The sequence below is a fragment of the Somniosus microcephalus genome, chromosome 1 (genome assembly GCF_052327205.1).
Source record: "Somniosus microcephalus isolate GS21.2 chromosome 1, FLI_Smic_1.0, whole genome shotgun sequence".
Classification (NCBI taxonomy): Eukaryota; Metazoa; Chordata; class Chondrichthyes; order Squaliformes; family Somniosidae; genus Somniosus; species Somniosus microcephalus.
The window spans coordinates 230,800,774-230,816,084 of record NC_140987.1 but is presented as its reverse complement, the minus strand read 5'-3'; the positions used below and the strand labels follow the sequence as shown (position 1 = coordinate 230,816,084).

General features: G+C 48.3%; 1 pseudogene; it reads left to right on the top strand.

Moving 5' to 3' along the window:
- The first annotated feature begins 3,458 nt into the window (after positions 1 to 3,458).
- Positions 3,459 to 4,404, top strand: LOC147124663 (uncharacterized; annotated as a pseudogene).
- The last annotated feature ends 10,907 nt before the right edge of the window (positions 4,405 to 15,311 follow it).

Below are 15,311 nucleotides of genomic sequence, written 5' to 3'. Positions count from 1 at the left end.
ACCCTTTCTCCTCCATTTACAGACGCTCCCTGGCCAGTCACCATTTCTCCTCCATTTACAGGTGCTCCCTGACCAGTCTCCATTTCTCCTCCATTTACAGATGCTCCCTGACCAGTCTCCATTTCTCCTCCATTTACAGATGCTCCCTGACCAGTCTCCATTTCTCCTCCATTTACAGATGCTCCCTGACCAGTTACCATTTCTCCTCTATTTACTGACACTCCCTGACCAGTCCCCATTTCTCCTCCAATTACAGACACTCCCTGACCTGTCACCAATTCTCCTCCATTTACAGACGCTCGCTGACCAGTCCCCATTTCTCCTCCATTTACAGACGCTCCCTGACCAGTCACCATTTCTCCTCCATTTACAGACGCTCCCTGACTTCCTGTCTGTCCCGGAGTTTGGCGCGGGGCCCCTTTGCTGAGCGAATCGGGAGAAACCGGGAAGCGGCAGGCGGATAATGTTGAATGTTTGAATAATGGGGCCTGGGGCCGCACTCGGGGTGTGAGCGGCCCGCGTCCCCCCGGGGTTCATGAACCCGCTCCCTGAGCTCGGGGTGTGAGCAGCCCGCGTCCCCCCGGGGTTCATGAACCCGCTCCCCGAGCTTGGGGTGTGAGCGGCCCGCGTCCCCCCGGGTTTCATGAACCCGCTCCACGAGTTCGGGGTGTGAGCGTCCCACGTCCCCCCGGGGTTCATGAACGTGCTCCCCGAGCTCGGGGTGTGAGCGTCCCACGTCCCCCCGGGGTTTATGAACCCGCTCCCTGAGCTCGGGGTGTGAGCGGCCCGCGTCCCCCCGGGGTTCAAGAACCCGCTCCCTGAGCTCGGGGTGTGAGCGTCCCGCGTTCCCCCGGGGCTCATGAACCCGCTCCCCGAGCTCGGGGTGTGAGCGTCCCGCGTCCCCCCGGGGTTCATGAACCCGCTCCCCGAGGTCGGGGTGTGAGCGTCCCGCGTCCCCCCGGGGTTCACGAACCCGCTCCCTGAGCTCGGGGTGTGAGCGACCCGCGTCCCCCCAGGGTTCACGAACCCGCTCCCTGAGCTCGGGGTGTGAGCGGCCCGCGTCCCCCCGGGGTTCATGAACCCACTCCCTGAGCTCGGGGTGTGAGTGGCCCGCCTCCCCCCGGGGTTCATGAACCCGCTCCCTGAGCTCGGGGTGTGAGCGGCCCGCGTCCCCCCGGGGTTCATGAACCCACTCCCTGAGCTCGGGGTGTGAGCGGCCCGCGTCCCCCCGGGGTTCATGAACCCGCTCCCTGAGCTCGGGGTGTGAGCGGCCCGCGTCCCCCCGGGGTTCATGAACCCACTCCCTGAGCTCGGGGTGTGAGCGTCCCGCCTCCCCCCGGGGTTCATGAACTCGCTCCCTGAGCTCGGGGTGTGAGCGTCCCGCGTCACCCCGGGGCTCATGAACCCGCTCCCTGAGCTCGGGGTGTGAGCGTCCCGCCTCCCCCCGGGGTTCATGAACTCGCTCCCTGAGCTCGGGGTGTGAGCGGCCCGCGTCCCCCTGGGGTTCATGAACCCGCTCCCTGAGCTCTCTCACCTGATGTGTCAGCGGCTGCTGCCAAGGTCCGCGCATGCTCAGCTCACACTGCCCGGGTAATTGACGGGAGCTCTGGACCAATAGGAAGAGCGGGGCAGGGTGTAGGACCGAGCGGGCGGCAGGTCCCCCAACCAATCGAAGTGTGTGAGGGGCGGGGCTTGCCCTTTGAACCTGAAAAACAGAAAGGTGAGCTGAGCATGCGCGGACCTTGGCAGCAGCCGCTGACACATCAGGTGAGAGAGCACAAGGAGCGGGTTCATGAACCCCGGGGGGACGCGGGACGCTCACACCCCGAGCTCAGGGAGCGGGTTCATGAACCCCGGGGGGACGCGGGCCGCTCACACCTCAAGCTCAGGGAGCGGGTTCATGAACCCCAGGGGGACGCGGGCCGCTCACACCCCGAGCTCAGGGAGCTGGTTCATGAACCCCGGGGGGACGCGGGCCGCTCACACCCCGAGCCCAGGGAGCGGGTTCATGAACCCCGGGGGGACGTGGGCTGCTCACACCCTGAGTGTGGCCCCAGGCCCCATTATTAAAACACTCAACATTATCCGCTTCACAAACACCCGGGGTGGGCCTCAGGCCCCGAACAAGAGCCTTCGGGCCGGGCGTTTGCCCCGAGCGGGGCGGCAGCTGCGGGGCTTTCTCCCGGTGACAGGCCTGGGGTAACGGCCGCCATCTTGAGAGGCTCAGGGGGCAGCAGGGCGCATGCGTGGCTCCCTTGGCCAGGAACCAGGCGGAGAGAATCTTTTCAATTTCTATCCTGGACTCACAGTGATGGCTTTTGTAAACTCCTTTTACAGGCTGTGAGAAGGGCAACATTTACACACCGCAAACTCAAACCAGCAACAACAACTTACCTTTATATAGCACCTTTAAAATATCACAGTAGCGCAGTCAGACAATAATTGACGCACATACTTTGTTTGTGGTCCAGTGCACTGACACAAAGTTCCTTCACAACTGTAATAATTTTACTGCGGCTGCTGTGAAGGCTGCGCTCACTCTGCTCGTACACCTGGTCTCCAAAGGATGCAAAACAGGACTAATGCTGCCGAGCTCAGCTCATTCTCATCAAAAATATCAACTGTTTCGCCTCACCAGGAAATGCACAAAAAAGGCAGCAGTGCTGATTGGCTGCCCAGGAAAGTACTATTTAGATTAAACTCCTTCACCCAGAGAGTGATGAGAATGTGGAACTTGCTGCTACATTGAATAGTTGAGGCGAATAGCATTTATATAGCACCTTTCACGACCACCGGACATCTCAAAGTGCTTTACAGCCAATGAAGTACTATTTGAAGTGGATTCAGAGTTGCAATGTGGGAAACGCACAGCCAATATTGCACACATCAAGGTCCCACAAACAGGAATGTTTGTGAATAGCATAATGCATTTAAGATAAACAGGATAAACACATGGGAGAAAGGAATAGAAGTAGATGCTGATAGGGTGAGATGAAGAGAGATGGGAGGAGGCTCGTGTTGAGCATAAACACCGCATGGACCAGTTGGGCCGAATGGCCTGTTTCTGTGCTGTACAATCTATGTATTAAGAGAGGATAGAATGTTCCATAGAAACTGGAATTAATCTGTTCTGCATTTTTATCCTGAACTTAGTGATGTCTTTTGTAAACTGCTTTTACAGGGAATATCATCAGCCTTTGAATGTGGAAGGAGAAATGTTTGCCTGTTCTGTCTGTGGGAAAATATTTCAAACATCAGTGTGACTGGAAAAGCACCGAGACACACACACACAAGTGAGAGTGTTCTAGTGCACTGACTGTGGAAAGAGCTTTAACCAGTTACACAGCCTGAAAAAACATTGCACCATTCACAGCGGGGAGAAACTGTACATGTGTTCTGTGTGTGAATGAGGCTTCAACTGATTGTCCAACCTGGAGACACACAAGGACACCCGCAAAATGGAGAAACCATGGGAATGTGGGGACTGTGGGAAGAGATTCAGCTCCCCGTCCCAGCTGGAAACTCATCATTCACACTGGGGAGAGGCCGTTCATCTGCTCCGAGTGTGGGAAGGGATTCAGTCAGCCATCCCACCTTCTGACACACCAGCGAGTTCACACTGGGGAGAGACCGTTCAGTTGCTCTCACTGCGGGAAGAGATTTGGGCAGTTATCGAACCTCACTGACCACCAGTGAATTCACACTGGAGAGAGGCCATTCAGTTGCACTCAATGCGGGAAGAGGTTCGGGCAGTCATCTAGCCTCACTGAACACATGCGAGTTCACACTGGAGAGAGACCATTCACCAGCACTCTGTGTGGGAAGGTTTTTGCTCGATTAGCCAACCTCACTAAATACCAACTTGTTCACACTGAAAAGAGACCTTTCAAATGTTCTGAGTGTGGGAAGAGCTTTAAAAGCACAAGAGATCTGCTGACACACCAACACACTCACACCGGGGAGAGGCCATTCACCTGCTCCGTGTGTGGGAAGGGATTTGCTAATTCCTCCCACCTGCTGACACACCAGCGAGTTCACACTGGGGAGAGGCCGTTCACCTGCTCAGTGTGTGGGAAGGGATTCATTCAGTCATCCCACCTGCTGACACACCAGCGAGTTCACACTGGGGAGAGGGCATTCATCTGCTCCCTGTGTGGGAAGGGATTCACTGATTCATCCACCCTGCTGAGACACCAGCGAGTTCACACTGGGGAGGGGCCATTCACCTGCTCAGTGTGTGGGAAGAGATTCACTCGGTCATCCCACCTGCTGAAACACCAGCGAGTTCACAAATGACTGCAGTGGTTGGATTCTGCTGTTAGTCACATGCAGGACTGAACCATGTTCATTCTGACAATTGAGGTTTGTTTCTGATTATGTTAGTAACCCTATAACTGGGCTGGAGTTTAATATTTTGATATTTGTCAAATAAATCAGCTTTGTATCAAACACACAGTGTGTCGAGTCCTTGATTTCTCCAAGAGAAGAGGAGACTAATTGATGTCCTGTTACCAACTGCCCCATTTTGGGGCCTTTTCTGCTTTCTAACTCGAGATTATTTCAGTTCTCATACCTTTGGTTGCTCTCATGGTCAAGTCCCAGCTCCCCATACATTCCAGAATGCCTCTCCTAGCCTTGTTATGCAGGGAAGGCATCGATAACATGCCCGGGATCACTAAACACAAAACCCAGTCTGTTAATCACTTTCAGCTACTGGGCTTAGCGTGTGCCCCACAGCATCTCTCTCACCTTCGATGTGCGAATAGATCATCACGCCTGCAAACCTGGTTTAGATTTTAATTCCCTCAGGAAATGTATTTAGCAGAAGATGAACAAGGAAACAGATCATGGTCCAATAAGCCAGCTCTATATTCACAGGAGAAAATCTGTTTTCTAACTCCTTGAGTGGACAGAATAAAGATAGATCACAAATGTAAGAGTCCTTCGTATCGGTTGTAAATAAATTTTAGATCCTGACCGATTCTGTGCTTATTATAGATTTCCCCATCCCTGTGGGAGTCAAATTTGGTCATAAACTGCTTCTTGGAAATTTCTTTCAAATGTAACCCCGCTATTCAAGAAAGGAGGGAGAGAGAAAAACACAGGGAACTATAGGTCAGTTAGCCTGACATCAATAGTAGCGAAAATGCTAGAATCTATTATTAAGGACATGGTAACAGGGCACTTGGGAAATCACAATATGATCAGACAGAGTCAACACGGATTTATGAAAGGAAAATCGTGTTTGAAAAATCTATTAGAGTCTTTTGAGGGTGTAACTAGCAGGGTAGATAAGGGGGAACCAGTGGATGTAATATATTTGGATTTTCAAAAGGCATTTGATAAGGTGCCACACAATAGGTTGTTACACAAGGTTAGGGCTCATGGGTTTGGGGGTAATATCTTCGCATGGATTGAGGATTCGTTAATGGACAAAACGGAGAGTAGGGATAAACGGGTCATTTTCAGGGTGGCAGGGTGTAACTAGTGTGGTACCACAAGGGTCAGTGCTTGGCCCTCAGCTACTTCAATGAGTTAGATGAGGGATCCGAGTGTAATAGGTGTGAAAGTAAGCAGTGAGGAGGACGTAAATAGGCTGCAAAGAAACATAGACTGGTTAAGTGAGTTGGCAAGAAGGTGGCAGATGGAGTATAATGTTGAGAAATGTGAAGTTATCCACTTTGGTAGGAAGAATAGAAAAGCAGAATATTTTTTAAAAGGTGAGAGACTAGTAAAGGTTGGGATTCAGAGGGATTTCATAGAATCATAGAATGGTTACAGCACGGAAGAAGGCCATTCGGCCCATCAAGCTGTGCCAACTCTCAGCTAGTCCCACTCCCCTGCACTTTCCCTGCAAATTTTTTTCCTTCAGATACTTATCCAACTCCCTTTTGAAAGATAAGATTGAGTCTGCCATTCCAGATCTTAACCACTCGCTGCGTAAAAAAGCTTTTTCTTACATCACCTTTGGTTCTTTTGCCAATCACCTTAAATCTGTGTCCTCTGGTTCTCGACCCTTCCGCCAATGGGAACAGTTTCTCTATCTAATCTGTCCAGACCCCTCATGATTTTGAACACCTCTATCAAATCTCCTCCCAACCTTCTCTGCTCCAAGGAGAACAACCCCAACTTCTGCAGTCTATCAACGTAACAGAAGTCCCTCATTCTTGGAATCATTCTCGTAAATCTTTTCTGCACCTTCTCTAAGGCCTTCACAGCCTTCCTAATGTGTGGTGCTAAGAATTGGACACAATACTCCAGTTGGGGTCGAACCTGTGTTTTATAAAGGTTCATCATAACTTCCACACTTTTGTACTCTATGCCTCTATTTATGAAGCCCAGGATCCCGTAAGCCTTTTTAACTGTTTTCTCAACCTGCCCTGCCACCTTCAATGATTTATGCACATATACCCCCAGGTCTCTCTGTGCAGTCCCTTTAGGATTGCACCATTTAGTTTATATTTCCTCTCCTCATTCTTTCTACCAAAATGTATCACTTCACACTTTTCTGCGTTAAATTTCATTTTACCACATGTCTGCACATTTCAGCAGCCTGTCTATGTCTCCCTGAAGTCTATCACTATTCTCCTCACTGTTCACTATACTTCCAAGTTTTGTGTCATCTGCAAATTTTGAAATTGTGCCCTGTACACCTGCACCCAATTAATTAATATATAATCAAGAAAAGCAGTGATCCTAGTACGACCCCTGGGGAACACCACTGTGTACCTTCCTCTAGTCCAAAAAACAACCGTTCACCACTACTCTCTGTTTCTTGTCACTTAGCCAATTCCGTATCCATGCTGTCACTAGTCCCTTTTATTCCATGGGCTTCAACTTTGCTGGCAAGCCTATTATGTGGCACTTTGTTGAACGTATTTTGGAAATCCATGTACACCATGTCAACTGCATTGCTCTCATCAACCCTCTCTGTTACCTCATCAAAGAACTCAGTCAAGTTGGTTAAATACGATTTGTCTTTAACAAATCTGTGCTGGCTTTCCTTAATTAATCCACACCTATCCAACTGACTGTTAATTTTGTCCCTGATTACTGTTTCTAAAAGATTCCCCACTACCGAGGTTAAACTGACTGGCCTGTAGTTGCTGGGTTTATCTTTACACCCTTCTTTGCACAAGGGTGTAACATTTGCAATTCTCCAGTCCTCTGGTGCCACCCCCGTAACTAAGGAGGATTGGAATATTATGGCCAGTACCTCCGTGATTTCCTCCCTCAATTCCCTCAGCATCCTCGGTTGCATCCCATCCGCTCCTGGTGATTTATCTACTTTAAGTACAGCCAGCCTTTCTAATACCTCCTCTTTATCAATTTTTATCCTATCAAGTGTCTCCACTATCTCCTCCTTCACTATGTCTATGGCAGCATCTTCTTCCTTGGTGAAGACAGATGCAAAGTACTCATTTTGTACCTCAGCCATGCCCTCTGCCTCCATGTATAGGTCTCCTTTTTGATCCCTAATTGGCCCCACCCCTCCTCTTACTACCCTTTTACGATTTATATGCCTATAGAAGGCTTTTGGATTACCTTTTATAGTGGCTGCCATTCTATTCTCATACCCTCGCTTTGTCCCTCTTATTTTCTTTTTCACGTCTCCTCTGACCTTTCTATATATAGCCTGATTCTCAGTTGTATTTGCAAACTGACATCTGTCATACGCACTCTTTTTCTGCTTCATCATATTCTCAAACTCTTTTGCCATCCAGGGAGCCCTGACTTTCCCCCTAGTGGGAATGTACCTCAACTGTACCTGAACTATTTCCTCTTTAAAGGCAGCCCATTGTTCCATTACAGTTTTGTTGCCAATCTTTGATTCCAGTTTACCTGGGCCAGATCTGTTCTCATCCCACTGAAATTGGCCTTCCCCCAGTTAAACATTTTTACACTAGATTGCTCCCTGTCCTTTTCCATAGCTAATCTAAACCTTGTTGAGATACCACGGCAAACGTGGGAGTCGAGACCAGAGTTGATGGAACACAACTGCTTTAATTTACATCATGGCAAAAACAAGTGCTTAAAAAGCCCGCGCAACCACTTAAATACTCCCCAGACAGGAAGTGCTCCCGGCAGCCTGTCCCTACGGGAAACAAGCTGCCAGAAAAAAGGGCCCACAGCTGGGGGTGGCTGCTGCCGGCAGTGCGCCTGCGTAAACTGTCCGTGCCGCCGTGAGCGGATTATGTCCAATGGTGACATGTCGCCACAACCTTATGATACTATGATCACTGTTCCCTAAATGTTCATCTACTGACACTTGCTCCACTTGACCCACCTCATTCCCCAGAACCAGATCCAGCAATGCCTCCTCCCTCGTCAGGCCAGAAACATACTGATCAAGAAAGTTCTCCTGAGCACTTCAGAAATTCTTCCCCTTCTCTGTCCTTAACACTATTACAATCCCAGCCTATATTAGGATAGTTGAAGTCCCCCATTATTACTACTCTATAGTTCTGGCACCTCTCTGTAATTTCTCTGCAAATTTGCTCCTCCATATCTTTCCCACTATTTGGTGGTCTATCGAATACACCTAGTCGTGTAATGGCACCTCCATTATCTCTTAACTCTAGCTATATAGATTCTGTCCTTGACCCCTCCAGGACATCCTCCCTCTCCAGCATTGTAACATTCTCCTTGACCAATACTGCCACACCACCTCCGATCTTTCCTATCTTTCCTGAACACTCTATAACCAGGAATATTTTATACCCAATCCTGCCCTTTTTTGAGCCAGGTCTCAGTTAGTGCCACATCATATTCCCATGTGGCTATTTGTGCCTGCAGCTCACTTACCTTGTTTACTGCGCTTCGTGCATTCACATACATACACTGTAAACCCATCTTAGACCATCCTGTATTCTCTCTTAGTTTGACCTCACCTAATACCTCACTATATCTTACTTTAGTGATCTCTGTCTCTCCCAATCCTGTGAGCACTTTATTTCCCCTTTCCAATGTTTCATCCTGGTGCCCATCCCCCTGCCAAATTAGTTTAAACCCTCCCCAACAGCACTAGCTAACCTCCCCATGAGGATATTGGTTCTGGCCCTGTTGAGGTGCAAACCTTTGGGTCTGTACAGGTCCCACCTCCCCCAGAACCAGTCCCAATGCCTCAGGAATCTAAAGCCCTCCCTTCTGCACCATCTCTCTGGCCACACATTTATCTGTGCTATCCTCCTATTTCTATACTCACTAGCACGTGGCACCGGGAGTAATCCAGAGATTACTACCTTTGAGGTCCTGCTTTTTAATCTCTTTCCTAGCACCCTAAATTCTGCCTGCAGGACCTCATCCCTCTTTCTACCTATGTCGTTGGCACCGATATGGACCTCAACCTCTGGCTGTTCACCCTCGCCCCTCAGAACATTCAGGGCCCGGGGCCAGGCCCCGTTCTCAGCCTAGTGAGCACCTGCTCCAAATTGGCAAGGTGCTCATTGTCGTTTTCTCCTGTTACAAGGATGTCATCTAGGTAGCATTGAGTCCCCGGAATCCCTTGGAGGACTTGCTCCATAGCTCTTTGCCAGATAGCTGGAGCTGATGCTACTCCGAAAGCCAGTCGATTGTACTGGTACAGGCCTTTGTATGTATTTATCGTGAGATACTTTCTAGAGGCCTCTTCAACCTCCATCTGTAGATATGCCTGTGCCAAGTCAATTTTGGTGAAACGTTTCCCTCCGGATAGCGAGGCAAAAATATCTTCTATCCTCAGAAGAGGATACTGTACCGTGTGAAGGACCGGGTTTATAGTCACCTTGAAGTCTCCACAGATGCGAATTTTTCTCTGTTCGTCAGATTTATCATTATTCAACGTTTTCTTCATGACCAGGACGATGGGTGTTGCCCACTCACTCCAATCTATCTTGGATAATACGCCTGCCTTTTCCAAATTCTCCAGCTCTGCCTCGACTGCTGGACGAATTGTGTATGGCACCAGCCTTGCCTTAAATAACTTGGGAATTGCCGCATCTTCCACTTTTATTGAGGCGGTGATGCCTTTCAAGGTTCCTAGTTTCTCTTGAAACACTTCCTTGGCGTTGGCCAAGATGTCTTTTAATCGTTTAGGTATGACGTCATCATCATTTTTTTTCTTACTGGTCACCATCAGTGCCTGAATGGAGTGCCAGTCTAAACGTATCTTCCTGATCCATTCACGTCCCAACAGCGGTGGACCACCATCTTGTAGAACGTATAAATACAACTTCTGTATTTCCTTGCCGTTGTATACAACAGGCACCCTTATTTTTCCTTTGGGGTATACTTTCTGCCCCGTATATGTTTTCAAGATAATGGATGTGTCTTTTAAAGGTATATGCGGAAATAGCCGCTCGTAATCCCGTCGATTTATGATGGTCAGAGCTGATCCTGTATCTAGCTCCATTTTAACTGGGGACCCTGCTATCGTGAGGGTAACCCAAATGGTCTGGTAACCTTCTTTGGCAATTACATTATGTAATTTGAGACAGCTTAGTCTCTTGTTTCCGGAGTCGCTATCGCTCTTCTGGTCTTCGGAGCTACTGTCCATCATCATTTGTACCTTTCTGTACTTTTCTTTATTGATTTTTTTTTCCTGTCCGTGGATTTTTTTTGTCCAGATCGGCATACCTGTGCAATGTGTCCAATCTTTCCGCATTGCCTGCATGCTTTGTCCTTGAACCAGCAGTCCCTCTGGTCATGGGTGGATCTGCCGCAGCAATAACATCTTTCGAAACCCTGTGTCATTTCATGGGTGCCGAAGTCCTGTGTCTTTTGCTGTATCTCTGCAGCTCCTCTTGCGGCTGCTTCGTATGATACAGCCATACTGAAAGCCTTGTCCAGTGTCAAATCTTTCTCAGAAAGCAGCCTTTTCTGTGTTCCTTCACTTAGGAGACTGCAGACGAATTTGTCTCGAAGAGAATCTGCCAGTCCTGCCCCGAATTGGCAGTGCTTTGATAGCTTTCTTAATTCGGTGAGGTAATCAGCGTTACTTTCATTCTTGTGCTGATTCCTCTTGAAGAATTTGAATCGTTCCGCTATCAGCAGCGGTGTTGGGTTTAAGTGCTCCTGTAGGGTATCAACAATTTCTTTAAAATTCTTGTCCTTTGGCTTGGCTGGAGTGATTAAGTTTCGTAACAGCCCGTATGTCTTTGCGCCCATTAGATTTAGAAGTACTGATGCCTTTTTATCATTTTCTATTCCATTTGCTGTGCAATATACCTCCACTCTTTCCACATATGTGGTCCAATCCTCTACATCGTTATCAAAAGCATCAATATTGCCAGCCTTAGGCATCCTGGAAAATAAATGGCGCTTCCCGCGCTTTTCTTTCTTTCCTGCAGTAAAGATATGGCACTTCCCGCACTTTCCCGCCACTGCTGCTGCTGACAACGCTGTTTTCCACGGTTTTTATTTATTCATTTTTTTTTTTTATTTACAGGTGGAGACTCGTTCCCGCTGGACTCTCTGGGACTTTTCCCCCCCTCTGCTAGGTCCGAACGCCGACCTGCTTTGCAGCGCCGGCCGTCTCCTGAGTGCTCCCCCCCATCTGTTTTTGCTTGCCTCTGCCTTCGCTGCTTGGCCTCGCCGCAGAGCCAGCCGATGGAGCCCCAGCCCACCCAGGAAGGATTATTGCAGTACCTGCCACCAGCTCGGCTAGCTGGTGAAACCACAGTTTTTTTTTCTTGCTTTTCTTCAACTTTGGACATCTGAGGAATCGATGTCCTTGAGGTGCTGCCGAATTGCAGGTAAGTCCGTTTCCAATTAGTCGCCACTGTTGTATCCGTGTGTTAATAGAGACACTGAAGGCAGGAGTTGGTTTCACAGGTGTTTACTGAACAAAGTCTGGAGGTGAACTAACTGATACAACACAATATACAGGCTTATATAGCCCGAGTTGCCATTACCGGCATTACAGTACACAGGGGGCTCTTAAAGGCACATACACTACAACGCCCACATTCCATCAATGAATAAAAAAAAAGATAGTCACTGACACCAATCTCCTCCTGTCTGATTTAAACCAGCCCCACAGTCGCTGACACCAATCTCCTGTCTGATTTAAACCAGCCCCACAGTCACTGACACCAATCTCCTGTCTGATTTAAACCAACCCCCAAGTCACTGACACCAATCTCCTCCTGTCTGATATAAACCAACCCCACAGTCACTCACACCAATCTCCTCCTGTCTGATATAAACCAGCCCCACAGTCACTGACACCAATCTCCTCCTGTCTTATATAAACCAACCCCACAGTCACTGACACCAATCTCCTCCTGTCTGATATAAACCAGCCCCACAGACACTGACACCAATCTCCTCCCGTCTGATATAAACCAACCCCACAGTCACTGACACCAATCTCCTCCTGTCTGATATAAACCAACACCATAGTCACTGACACCAATCTCCCCCTGTCTGATATAAACCAACCCCACAGTCACTGACACCAATCACCTCCTGTCTGATTTAAACCAGCCCCACAGACACTGACACCAATCTCCTCCTGTCTGATATAAACCAGCCCCACAGTCACTGAAACTAATCTCTCCTGTCTGATATAAACCAACCCCACAGTCACTGACACCAATCTTCTCCTGTCTGATATAAACCAACCCCACAGTCACTGACACCAATCCCGTCCTGTCTGATATAAACCAACCCCACAGGCCCAGAAAGATTAAACTCAGCCCGTTGCTTCGATTGGACATGTTTCCATTCCCATGCCAAGGGGATTGCTGTACCAGACGGGAGGGGCAACACTTGGGGACTCTCAATTCTCCACCAATTCCCATTCCCCTTCTTTCTGGTGGATAATGGAGGTGCCACTGTGTGTAATGTGCAAGTTAGTAAGAAATGTCAGCGAGGATTAATCAGCACTTTCTAATTGGAGATGTCAGTCAGTGGAACTTTTCAAACAATAAATTGTAGATTTTGTACCAAAGGTCAATTTAGGGTTAAAATAAAATTCATAATTTTATTGTCAAATTATCGCTTATGAAAGTCCTAAATTAAGGGGAAAGATCAGACAGCGATTCTTAAAGGGACACTGCAGCCCCAACAGCTATATATCCATAATATTAACCTCCAGCCTAGTAATAGCGGTTATTAACATCAGCAGAAATAAACCTCAACTGTCAGGATGATTTCAGTTCTGGATGTGATTAACAGCAGCAATAACATCAGGATCTAACTTCTGCAGTCACTTGTGAACTCGTTGGTGTCTCAGCAGGTTGGATGAATGGGAGAATCCCTTCCCACACATGGAACAGGTGAACGGCCTCTCCCCAGTGTGCACTCGCTGGTGTTTCAGCAGGGTGGATGAATCAGTGAATCCCTTCCCACACACGGAGCAGGTGAATGGCCTCTCCCCAGTGTGAACTCGCTGGTGTCTCAGCAGGGTGGATGAATCAGTGAATCCCTTCCCACACATGGAGCAGGTGAACGGCCTCTCCCCAGTGTGAACACATTGGTGTACAATGAGATTGGATGACTGCCTGAATCGCTTCCCACAATGAGAGCAACTGAATGGTTTCTTGTCAGTGTGAACTCGCTGGTGTTGAATCAGTTCCTCAGAGCTTTTAAAGCAGTTTGCACAGTCAGAACATTTAAAAGGCCTCTCGCCAGTGTGAACTCACTGGTGAGTCAGCAAGTTGGATGACTGAATGAATCCCTTCCCACACACGGAGCAGGTGAACGGCCTCTCCCCAGTGTGACAGCGTCGATGAGCTTCCAGCTCAGACGGGTAATTGAATCCCTTCCCACAATCCCCACATTTCCACGGTTTCTCCATGGTGCGGGTGTCCTTGTGTCTCTCCAGGTTGGAACAGCAGTTGAAGCCTCATCCACACACAGAACACGTGTACGGTTTCTCCCCGCTGTGAACGGTGCGATGTTTTTTCAGGCTGTGTAACTGGTTAAAGCTCTTTCCACAGTCAGTTCACTGGAACACTCTCACTCAGGTGTGTGTGTCTCGGTGCTTTTCCAGTCACACTGATGTTTGAAATCTTTTCCCGCAGACAGAACAGACAAACATTTGTCCTTCCACATTCAAAGGCCGATGATATTCAAGTCCTGATAAATTGAGTGACTCTGTCAGATCTTGACGTGATGTTTGGTTGGAGTTTCCCGTCTGCAAATCCTCCCCTTCTAACACCCTGTAAAAGGAGTTTACAAAAGTCATCATTCTAAGTACAGGATAGAAATTCAGAACAGACAATTCTAGTTTCCATACAATGTTCTTTCACACGTGGGGATTCTAACCCTGGGACTGTACATGGTGATCACTGAACACAAAACCCAGACTGTTAATCACTTTCAGCTACTGGACTTAGCGTGTGTCCCATCGCATCTCTCTCACTTTTAATGTGTGAATAGAGCATCACGCCTGCAAACCTGGTTTTCAATTTAAATTCACTCATCAAATGTATTTAACAAAAGATGAACAAGTAAACACATCACAGCCCACTAATCCAGCTCTACATTCACAGGAGGAAGTCTGTTATCTAACTCCTCGAGTGGATGAAATAAAGAAAGATCCCAAAAGTAAGAGTCCCTCGAATCCTTTGTAAAGAACTTTCAAATCCTGGCTGGTTCCTTCCTTATTCTAGAATTCCCCATCCTTGTGGGGGTCGATATTGGTCAAAAACTGCAAATTGGACATTTTTATCCGATTTTTCACTCAGAGAATCTCCAAGGAGACTCTTTGATTTAAACACAGCTCTCCCACTCTTTTATTTCCAGTATTAGATTACCGGGATTTTAAATACCTGACCACTCAAATTTAAAAGGGCCCATGATATACCGACTGAACCAATCACACAGCTCTGTCACGATAGCAAAATACTGCGGATGCTGGAAATCCAAAATAACAAGAGAAAATGCTGGAAAAACTCAGCAGGCCAGGCAACATCCGTGGAGAGAGAAATAGAGTCAACGTTTCAGGTCGAAATAACAACAGAAAATGCTGGAAATACTCAGCAGGCCAGGCAGCATCCGTGGAGAGAGAAACAGAGTTAACGTTTCAGGTGTTGCTATGGGAACCCGGATGGGCCCTAGCTATGCCTGCCTTTTCATGGGACATGTGGAGCATTCTTTGTTCCAGTCCTACTCAGGTCCCCTCCCTCACCTCTTTTTCCGGTACATCGATGACTGTATTGGTGCCGTTTCCTGCTCTCGCCCTGAACTGGATAAGTTCATTCACTTTACTTCCAATTTCCACCCTGCCCTCACCTTCACATGGTCCATCTCCGACTCTTCCCTTCCCTTCCTTGACTTCTCCGTCTCCATTTCTGGCGATCGGCTTTCAACAAACATCCACTACA